This window comes from Triticum aestivum, chromosome 1D (assembly GCF_018294505.1).
Source record: "Triticum aestivum cultivar Chinese Spring chromosome 1D, IWGSC CS RefSeq v2.1, whole genome shotgun sequence".
NCBI classification, from domain to species: Eukaryota; Viridiplantae; Streptophyta; class Magnoliopsida; order Poales; family Poaceae; genus Triticum; species Triticum aestivum.
In genome coordinates, this window is record NC_057796.1 from 9830588 (window position 1) to 9842638 (window position 12051).

The following is a 12051-nucleotide window of genomic DNA, read 5'->3' on the forward strand; positions in this document are numbered from 1 at the left end:
GCGCTACAGAGCGCTCGCCATCTGATCCGGATGTTGCTGAGTGTACTCATTGTAATATATTACGGTGAGATGTGGTTTGATGGAATGTAGATATTTGTCTTAATGAATGGGGAAATTAAAGTAAAAATAGATATGATTTATTTATATATGTATTGAGTTAGATCTTTTCCCATGCATGTTAAGACGAGCATTTTCCTGCATATTTGCATGTTGATGTGCCATGTGTGCAGTTGAGAGAAACAAATTAGTAGGGACCAACTATTTAGTCGTATAGAATATCGTCAATGTGCATATTGCAACTAAATGTATGCCCAATAATGGTCGACATGACCAACATCCCAAATCAACTCGCGTTCTTTTCCTCTCACTAAAATAAAATTGAATAAGGAGAGTGGAACAATTCAGGGGACGGAGGGGTGGGAGAAGGGGATGAAGAGTGTGGAGGGGGACATCATGCTGCTGTCTGACCCACCCAGGATCCCGAGATATTGGTGGCAAAAGGCCGAGGAGGTCAATGACCTTATTCGAATGTCACCACCTCATCGATGGTGGCAGGAACCGAAAACTAAGTGAAACAAGGACCAAAAGAACTGAGAAAAATAAACGGAGCAGGTTGCCGCTCCTCTTACCAAGGACCATACCGGAGAGCAGAAGAGATGAGGAGGACCGATGTGGTAGCATGGAGAAGACCTGGATGGTGGTTAGAGAAGAAGCAATTCTATTTTTACAGACCAATTCCATCAGAAGACCATATATGACCAGACACATCCCGTCGGCATAAACAAGGCAATATTTTTTCTTATTTTGAGCTGAAGCAACAATTTGAAGTTATCTTTTACAAAATAAATAAATAAAGTTATGGTCGGAAGTTTTAGGCGGCATGAGCTCTCTGACAATTTGAATGAATAAATTAAGAAATACTGATTGGCTAGGGCAGTGATTAAGCAAACCAGAACTAGAAGATTGATTTGCTTGTTCACGTCCCATCAACTGACCTGGCAACGCCTGGTTGAATGTGTCAACCATTTTTGTGTTTTTCCTTCTCTTAAGGTTTGGACAATATGGGAGGCTCCGTGCGTTTTGTCAGCAAATGATAAATCCATCGAGAAACATTGTTTTCATCAAACCGGAAGGAGCTCTTGCATCTGATTTATAGATTCTTGACCTATCTGTCTCCACTACCAGAGCTATAGGCTTATGTGCATCTACTTTGACTCTCTTGCGCTCTTCTAAAAATAAACATAGACATCTTTTGAAGTAGAATAACATGGCCGTGATGAACTCAGGGAAGACATCATGGCCGGAGCTTTTGGCCATGCCATTGTCGGACGCGGTGACGACGATCCAAAGTAAGAGGCCCGACGTCCCGGTGGAGGCGATCTCGGAGGGCGGCAGAAGGATCCCGCCGGGGTTCCGCTCAAAGCGCGTGTGCGTCTTCTTCGACCCGCAAGATGAGCTCAAACGAGTGGTTAGCGTCCCTAGAATTGGCTAGCTGCCTAGCGGTTCTCATGCTCAAAGTAGACAAAGTGATCATCATGCAGCCAATTGTATGGTTTTCTTATGATTATTTACTTTGGAATAAGCTGTCAGGAGGTCTAATATGCACTTCATGTGATCTACATGTAACAGAAACATGTTACGCATCACCCCGCAGATTCTTCTCGATGAGCTCCGGCTGTGGGATGAGGGGGGGGGGGGGGTGCGATTGGCAAATCCGTCAGCTTTCGGATTTTGAGTTTGCTGCGACCTTCCCCTCCAAGGAAAGCCTTCGGATGATATTGTCCTGTACTAGCTTTACGCTACCTCTTAATCAACTGGTAGTTTCGGTCCAGGCTGCGTCTAATGGCTCCAATGCTATCGCTCCCCTGTCTGATGTATGGGTTCTAGTTGATGATGTTCCTCCTGTTTTGCGTTCCATGACTTTCATGATGGCTTTCGGGGTGCTTATCGGCAAACCTATTGAGGTTGATCAAGAGTCGTTGGCTATTCTTGGGCCGGTTCGTCTGCGGGTGTGGTGTGTTGATCCCCTTTGTATCCGTGGCTCCATCGACATCTTCCCCTCAGCTGGAGACTTCCGGTGTAGGAGATATGCCCTAGAGGCAATAATAAATGTTATTGATTATCTCCCTGTTCATAATTATGTTTATGTTCCATGCTATAACTGCTGTGGTTCCCGAGCCCGTATATCCATAAAGGCTCTGGGGAGAACCCATATGCACGTGTGGAATAATAAACGGTAAAATGTATTCCTAGTCGTGCCTCTAAGACTAGCTCAAGTGTTGCATGATGATTATGTTTTCCCAATCATGGGCATGTCTATGCCAAGCAATTTTGAGGGCACAATGTCAGGAAGGACATTTGTGTTGAATCGACCCGAATTGATGTTATGCTATGAGATACATTCATCACAAGTTAATGGTCTATAACACAGAGATAGTTAATGTTTGCATAATTCCTTAGACCATGAGAGTATCGAGTTTCTTCATGCTTGCTTCATGAACTTTGGGGTTTGTTAAACGTCATCCGTAACTGGATGGCTATTACGGCGGCTTACGGGTTCATGGGAAAGTATGTTAAGTGACTTGATAGCTCGAGATTGGGATTTGCTCCTCCGACGATGGAGAGATATACTCGGACCCTCTCGGTGTTACGGTGTCCATCATCGTCTGGCCAGACACTTTGTGATTTGATCACGGGGATGCCGGAACACGAAACGAGAAAAGAGAACAAAACCGGTAACGAGGTAACTAGCATAGTGGACAAGTTGTTGATCCACGGGAATGCCAACATGCCTCACCTCGGGTATTTGTAACATATCGCGAAGCAACAGGAATAGCACACGGCAACTGGAGGTTCACTCGAATATTTATTCGTGTGGGTATAGGGGTCAATATGGGTGTCCACGGCTCCGATGTTGATCATTGATCGGAAGGGGTTCCGGGTCATGTCTATACTTCACCGAACCTATAGGGTCACACGCTTAAGGGTCATCTATCTGCTGAATACTAGACAGGGAGTCTGAGAGAAAATCACCGAAAAAGTTTCGGACACCGAAAAGTTTCGGACAGCGGAATCGTACCGCAGAGAGAGGTCATCGGATAAGTTTCGATGATACCGAAAAGTTGTTTCGGGATACACCATTAAGTCAAATTGGTTTCGGCACATGCCTGATAATTCTTGGAGGATGCCAGAATCATTCTGGAAGCTTTTTGGAATTTTCTGAGATAAAAACCGGAAATGTTCCGGAGCTGCCGGAGCCACTTCAGATGCGTTTCGCAGATGAAAATCACTAAAACCGGAATTGTTTCGGAACGCGTTGAAAATCATTTTAGTGGGTACTGAAAATGTTCTTAGCCCACATAAATATTTTCAGTTCGATCAGACGCTGAAAAATGTCGTCGTGAATAGTGAAAATCAGCTTTATGGTTACTTTATGGAAAGCCACCTTTTGGGGCTTTGCTCCAAAAGATCTTGGGGATGACATGGATGGATAGGAGCCATTTTTTGGGCCCCTCATGGGGGTGTGGCCGGCCACATGGGGTATCCCCCCTTGGGGACCCTCTTGTTCCTTGGTTTCACTCCTAGGTCCTTGTGGAAGGACTTCATTCATGTGCATTTTGGGTTTTTTGTGAAACTACCCTACCCCCTTGGGTATTCCTCCTAAGATCAAAATTTTCATGTGGCAAGCTTTCCGTCGTAAATTACCTGCGGCTGATCAAATTAGGAAGAGGAACGGTCCGGGCTCTGATAGATGCGCATTATGTGGGGCTTCTGAAAACACCGAGCACATATTTTTTCATTGCTCGTTGGCCAAATTTCTTTGGAGTTGCATTAGACATTGGCTTCATGTTAATTGGAATCCCTCTTCCTTCGAGGACCTACGGCGCTGTGTTAATACTTTATCCGGTCGGACTAAGAGGTTATTCTGGGTTGGTTGGGCAGCGATCTGTTGGTTGCTGTGGACTACTAGGAACAAGTTCACTATTGAGCACATCTTTCCGGCTAACCCTGTGAATTGCTTATTCAAAGCCAATGCCTTTTTGCAGCAGTGGAGATTATTGACTAAGGAAGTGGACCTAGAGGCGTTCGACGACATGTTATCTAAGATGAGATCTACGGCTTCTTCCCTGCTGCGGCGATCTAGGAGGATGGCTTAATCTCCTGCTCTTTTGGTCTCAAGGCTGGCCTGCGTGCCATGATTGGCTGGTTGCCATGTATTCGTACTTCTTAACTTTGCTCTGCTTCTATGATGTTTGGATGGTTGTGACGTGACTCTGCCTGGTGGCTTTATTTATAAAGTCGGGCGTATGCCTTTTCTCTAAAAAGCTGTGTGAGACGGCAGAAGAAGTCCTGAAGCCGTCGTTCTGTATGAGTGCTAGCCGGTTAGTTAGCTAGCTGCATGTGAGTTGTTAGCTATCTTAATGTATGAGTTGTTAGTGCGCATGGTCAGGTGGTGTGGCCGTTGATAAGTGACGGACGTGGTGCACTTAGTCAGTAAGTAGTTAGATGCATGCATGCATGATTAGTTAGTGCCCGGCTGTGATGGTCGGGGTCATGTGTGCGTACATGTGTTAGTGGCTTAGTGCGTCTAGACGTGGTGGCTGGCTTGTGCCTGCGTGAGTCTATGTAAGAGATGTAATGTGTGTTGTTGATGACAACAGAATAGAGAAGAAAAGGTCTGCTGTGTGAGGCAGCCGGCAACAAAAAATGCTCGAGTTTTCTTCTGTCCATTATTCCTGTGTGAGCTGTGATAGATAGTTAGAGGAGGAAGAAGGGAAGCAGCGCCAACATTTATAAGAATCCGAAGGCTAACTATGTTACATAATATTATGGTAAGCATTGGTTTTCCGGAAAGTGAAGCGTTATAAATTTGATCAAGTATAAAGAGAAAACTATCTATATCTGCAATACAGAATATACCCCATATGAAAATATAATTCACGATGAATTTTCTGGTATTTATTTGGTATCCAAGATGTTGATCAGTTTTTCTATGAAAGGTATGGCACTGGGAAAATGCGTACAGATGTGCTCAAATTAGTGACGGATATAGTCAAGCACCCGCCACTGCTATTTTAGAAAAGCAACAACGGACGGTAGAAATAATGGCCTGCCACCGATCTTTCCACAGTAGTGGCAGGCAAAATATATAACCCATAACTCATTAACTTTTCCAAATTTGCTCGTGGGATGAAAGCTAGTTTTCTTCTGTCCATTGTTCCTGTGTGAGCTGTGAGAAATAGTTAGAGGACGAAGAAGGGAGGCAGCGCCAACATTTGTAAGACCCCAAAGGCTAACTATCTTACATAATACTAGTACGGTAAGCATTAGTTTTCCGGAATGTGAAATGTTATAAATTTGATCTAGTTTAAAAAGAAAACTATCTATATCTCCAATACAAAATATATCCCATATGAAAATATAGTTCTCGGTGAATTTTCTGGTATTTATTTGGTATCCGAGATGTTGATGAGTTTTTATATAAACAAGGTATGCCACTACTAGGAAAATGCATATAGATGGGCTCAAATTAGTGATGGGTATAGCCAAGCACCCGCCACTGCCATTTTAGAAAAGCAGCAATGGAGGGCAGAAAATAATGGCCTGCCACTGATCTTTTCACAGTAGTGACGGGCAAAATATATGACCCATAACTCATAAACTCTTCCAAATTTGCTCATGGGATGGAAGCTAGCAGTGGCGGGCATGTTAGAAGTGCCCACCACTAGTTTGTCTCGCAATAGTGGCGGGTGAACAATATGCCCGCCCCAAAAATACTACCGCAACCCGCGCCAAAAATTTCCATCATTCCAAAAGTTTGCTGTGGTGGGCAGTCCACACATATCAAAAGTTTGATGTGGTAGGAGTTTTAGGGCGCCCGTCACTGCAGACACCCAGACGGACAAATTGAGCAGTTTTCGCTCACACTTCTCAAAATGGCAAATCCCTCGTCCCGTTGTCGCCATCTCTCGCCCTCGCCTCGTCCCATTGTCGACCTGTCCGCGCCGATCTAGGTGCGTACCCCCCTCGCCTCGTCCCCCCGTCCACCCGTCCGCCGCAGTCGCCAAGGTTATGGCACCGCCACCTCTACTAAGGTTAGGGCACCCCCGCCGCCGATAGTGTTAGTATACCTTGAGATTGTCCTTGCGGGACTGAAGCAGTTTGAGTGCAACGAGGAGCATGGCGACGCGCGCATTGTGCCCGCACGCGTGCATCTTGCCATCTTGTTTGCTCTTGAACTTTGACTCTACCATCTCCTGCACTCATGCATGCATGCCTATTTAATTGATTATATGGATCGATCAAGCATATACGGTAGTACCAGCTAGTTAAGAAAACAAATTAAATATTGAGTTGCAACTTGACTGCACACTAATCACTGTTTTCTGTGAGTTCCATTCCTTCCTCAGTGAGAATTAAGTTGACTACGATATAATATTCCTCATATGAGCATGACAATGTGCCTATTCCTATCTACTGATCGAGCCAATTAACCAATAATTCAGTTAGTAATATGGATAGGAAGGAATACAACAGCTGAATCAAGCTTTTTTTTTGTTGGACAGAAACAGCTGAATCCAGCTTACAGAAGGAAATAGGAAAAAAAAACTACAAGTTGTAAATCCTTGGGCTTATGGATGCAGATTACTCTCTCGCCTCCGTCAGGAGGCAATGTGATCACACGCAAGCTTTACCACCTCGATAACCGTTCAAGCAGTTGCCCTCAAGAGTTTTTGTGTTTCCTTATTCCAAATGTGCCTTCCGGCTTGCCACATAGCTGGCAACAGTCAAGCTCTCTCTTCTCTCTGATTTTGGCTTGGTGATGGCGAATAAGCAATTTCATAAATGATTTGTATGGACCGTACCACTTATCCAGTGGACCATTTATTCGAAAAAACATGAAGTATAGAAACAACACACGAGTAGCTACATATATGATCGCCACCGGGCATTATCGCCAACTGGCCCGTCTCAAGAAACACTGAGCTAGCCAACGACGGGGACGGCTGCAACACGGCCAAGCTTGTCTCGTGGGTCAAGGAAGACGCAGACACGCGTGGAGTCAAACCCCGGCGGGCTTGGGCTGGTCCCAGTCGGGAGCACCTCCGTCGTCAAGTCGGGCCTTTGGCTGTTAATCGTCATCACTGCCGGTGTCGCCGGCTCGCCCACCAACTCCGGCCAGGATGTCTTTAGACTAGGTGTGGCAAAGGTCTCTGATATCGCAAGGATTTATAGGCTAGGTGTTAAGCTTAATTTAGCATTCCTGGAAAAAAAAATCTTAATTAGCATGCATACAAAGCCGGCCGGCATGACCGGGTGATGCTTCGATGTTATCACTGCACTTCTGGATAGATCGTTTGCTCACAAATCAGCCGGGCTGTTTAGTCGAGGCATGAATTACTATATTATTCAGGAGACACTTATGCCAAAAAATAGATCACTTTGTAAATTAAAAAGATGGTTAAGGCACATTCAGGCCTAATTGGCATTTGGCTTTTGTCTTTGAGGAGAAGTTGGCAAATTCAGCTAGTGAGCCAAGTTGGATTGTTTTCGTTCTCGATGTCTTTCTAACGATAGGATTGAGGAATTTGCCTTGTGAGTTACACTGCATAACATGCAAACCCAGCTACATACGCTTTAAGCGACTAAATAGCATAAAACTACTACTTTACAGGCTAGGGTTCCAAAAAACTACCGGTTTTTAACTTTTCGCTGATAACTACCAAGTCAAGGGTTGGCTCTTTCAAAAAACCCTAAACCCTCGTTGCTAGTGATTTAAACCGTTTTATGACAGGTCGGCCCCACTCCTAAACAATCCGTTTGTTTGACCGTTTGCTTTGACCGTTAACTTACATGTGGGACCCACATGTAAGTTGCCTCTTCTTCCTCTTATCTTCTCTTCTCTCCTCCCGTCTCTTTCTTCTTCCTCTCTTCCTCCCGACAAACACCACCCACCGGCGGCCACCTCCACCATCCGTCGCGCGCCGGACAAGCTCGACTGCGGAACAAACGCCGCCCGAAAGGCAGCCGCATCGCACGGGCACAGGCCGCGGCATGGCCAGGGCTCGGCCCGTCGCGAGCCGCGCACCATGGCCAGGAGCAAGGGCGCCGCTCGCCGCGCCATGTCAGGTGCTTGGGCCGTCGCAAGCCGCGCGCCATGGCCAGGAGCCTGCGAGGAGCAAGGGCCGCCGCCAGCCGCGAGTCATGGCCAGGAGCAGCGGCAGCTGTGGGCAAGGAGCTCCTCCATCTAGCCTGTTGCCCGACTAGAGAACCCTGCCTTGGCGATGAGGAATGCGACGCCCGCGCCACCTCCTTTCGCTTGGCCGGCGACCCGCCTGCGCCGTTCCTCAGAGATCACGCGAAGGGCCCGATTGCTTTTTTCAGAAAATAGTCAGGGACTCGATTGCTTTTTAAAAAAAGTTAAAGGGACCTGATTGCTTTTTCTAACTTACAAAGATACTGACATATCGGCCCTACATGTAAGGTAACAGTCAAACAAATGGTCAAACAAACGGTTCTCGTACGTGCGGGTCCCAACTATCATAATCACGATTAATCTCAAAGCACTCTGTTTTTAGGGTTTTTTGAAACAGCCAACCCCTGACTTGGTAGTTATCAGTGAAAAATTAAAAACCGGTAGTTTTTTGAACCCTAGCCTATAAAGTAGTGGTTTTATGATATTTACTCGCTTTAAGCCGTACAGCATACAGCTGAAACGCATTGTGCCAAATAATAATTTGTCCATTCAACAATGGAAGCGTTCTTCCCATTTCTTTATTAGCTAATAGTATAATAGAAAGCCTGCAACAACTCATTTTTCCTTCCTATTCTGCCCTTTTCCGGTCCATGGTGTACAATACAATTGCGCTCCGTTTGGATATTTGCATTGGGAGCCTTGGCGTTTAATTGGATTGAATACAAATATCACAGGATATTGATATTGAGATTGAGTCCCAATATTTGTGTTTGGATGTAGGTATTTGGAACACCGACTTGATATTGAGGTTGAATGCAAAAATGGTGTTTACAATTTACATATTTCAAACTGATGTAACCATGACATGTCCATGTATTTGAATGATCCATCATCCAGGGAAGCATGTGCGTGCGGGAAGCATCTATAATATCTTGGACCAGAAAGAATACAGCTGCTTTTGCTATTGCTTGCAACAAACTCAGCTTTGTGCACTTGCAATCAAAGTAGAGAACGCACAGAGAGAGCACACGGGCACATAGAAACAGACTCAGAGGACAAGCGCACCCAGCAACGGACTAGGGCGGCAGATTTCCATGGTGGAGGGGTTTCTGCTGCGGCTCGGCGGGGGAGCAGAGCACCCGGACCAGCAGCCGTCAAATGGAGTGTGAGGTACCGAGATCCAGGTGGCAGCCGCAGCCTAGATGGAGTGGTGGACATGCAGCGGCAGCAGAATCAGACGCAATGCTCCTCACCTTAGGTTCAGCGGCGAGGTCCATGTTTGCTGATGGGGTACTTCTCGTGGTGGAGGGATTCCCGCTGCGGCTCGCCAGATCAAGGGAGCGGGATGCGCGGGGACCCATGTAGTCGTCGCCGGCTCTGATGGTGCAGCGGAGGTGTGGCCGTAGCGGCAGCCGAACGCGGCACAGCGAGAGCTTGGGTCAGCGGCAGAGTCCGGCACCGCCGTGACTCGCGGGCTGTGCAAGGAAGGGGTAGGGGCGAGGGGAGTCGCGGGATGGAGCGATGGGCGGCTGCCACATAAAACCGATGTCAGAGCCTCTAAATTGGTCAGGGGAGAGTGCGTGTGGGAAACGAACGGCTCGATACTGAGCCTCAATTCCATGATTGAATACCATGCGCAACCAAACAGCGATATTTGGGCTAGCGAATGCCAAAATCGAAATCTGGGCCTCAATGCCAACATCCAAACGGGGCGTTAACATTTTCTTTGAAATTTCTAACAATACAATAACTTTACGCAAATACGTAAATGATCGCTAAAACATGATTTTTCAAAAATCAGAACATAACCATTCTTTTCCAATAGTATAGAGAGCAAAATCGAGAACCATCAGTCAATGCTAGAAGTATACACACATACTTTAAGATGTTGGCTGCATAACTATTATTGCATAGCTAGGACATGAGCACAATGCTAAACATTTGCTGTCCACCTTTTGGTTTCTTTTCTGACAGTTTGCTAACTTCTTTTGTAAAAATTGCAGTACGCATTATTTCCTACTGTTTACTTCACAAATAAAATTAATGGGCACCTTGCACTACAAGAATCGCAGTCGAAGCCAAGTACCCAACATACTTCGTTAAGGCCCAAAAAAAGGCTCTTGACGGAGACATTAAGGCTTCGAGGATGGCCACGAGGCAGCCACAATGCCGAGGCTTGTCTATAAGCATAGTGTTTTCCCCTTGATAAGCTGAGTACTTGATGTAAGACGCGCGCATTTTTTAGTTGTGGTCGGCTTGGTCAGTGATATGCTGAGGGTCTGACTTTAGTCATGTGCTTTTTCCAGGGTACTAGGTATAGAGGTGTACAAGCAGAGTACCTCACAAATAACACTTGGCTACATAGGTTTTTCCCTCAGTGTTGCTAGTTTACAATGACCTAACATCATTTCACAGAGATCAACACTTCATAAGTCAACCCGAGCATATCCAATATTCTATATCACTTAATAGCTAGTTCGCCTTTTCTTAATAGACAAAGCCAGTAATATTAAATGTGTCTCTCATCAAAAAAATAAATAGGTGGCATGGGAAAAGGAGATCCTGGAGGAGGAAAACCAAGGGGTTGTTATTTCTGCCAGAGATCTTGTTTCTCTTTCTACGAAATATGGGGTTGCAATTTCACCCTTGTACCACGACACTGGTACAGAAGTAAAATACCTATAGGGGTCTAATTAGCTATGTACAAGTATGCACTTCATATGCCTCAATATCAAAAAAACATATATGATATCAGATTTAGTGATAGTAGTATGTTGTGTCATATGCTTTTTCGTATATGTTCATACTTGCTTTGTAAAGCAAAAAGAGCCAGCTGTTACAGTTTATATGGCTAGGTGTGACACAGGAAAAACATAAGGATGCACAATGAGAGATGTCTTATTCCTTATTTTTTCATGGGAAAACTATTTGGCACTCTGTCTAAATTTTGCTACTAAGATAACACTTCCGTCAATTTTGGCTACTAACCATGTTAGCTGACACTTGAAAAGACAGTTTTGCCGTTGGTAAGTATGTTATTAAATTTCATAAGAGAATAGGCAGGAACGTACAATACAGTAAGCGAGGAAAGAGAGGGCACAGTACAGCCTCCCGAAATGAAGCACATTTTTACCTTCGATCAAATAAGAAGTTTTATCATGAAAAAATCATAAGTGTAAGGGTAGAACTTTGGTAAATTATATTACACACAAGATGGTATAATTCAGAAAAAGATCATATAAATAAGCAAAGGAGAAAGAGGTATATATATATTTGACAATCCTCGTTCTTGCTTTTTTGCGAATATGTAGTCATTATTCTTTATAGATAAATGTTTATTCAAGCCATAACATATTGTTGGAATGTCTATGAGCATAAAAGCCACACTACAAACAACTCCATGACTCTTGCCGGCACCATGGCCATATAATCGAGTTAACCGACTGCGGGAACGGCTGCGATGAGGCCAGTTTGCTCATCGAAGAAGACAGCAACGCGCTCGGCGTGATACCACGGTGGGCTCACGGTGGTGCCCACCTGCAGCAGCACGATCTGTAGGTCGGGCCTGTCGTGGTTGATGATCACCAGCCCTGGATTGGTCTGCGTGCCCACCAGCTCGGGCCAAGATGTCTTGCCGGTGCTCATCGTGTTACTATTGCTGCTACAAGATGAGATGAAGACTCCTGGATTTGGTTGGCGCATAAACCTCTCGTTCTGGAGCATATTTATAGGGTTGTTATGTGGTAGGCTTTATTACCATATAAAATACAGTGGCCCTGATAGGCTTCGATTTTATCACCATCTTTGTTTAGTTTGCCGATTGTTCCCATGGCTCCAAAATATCTGCGCGAACA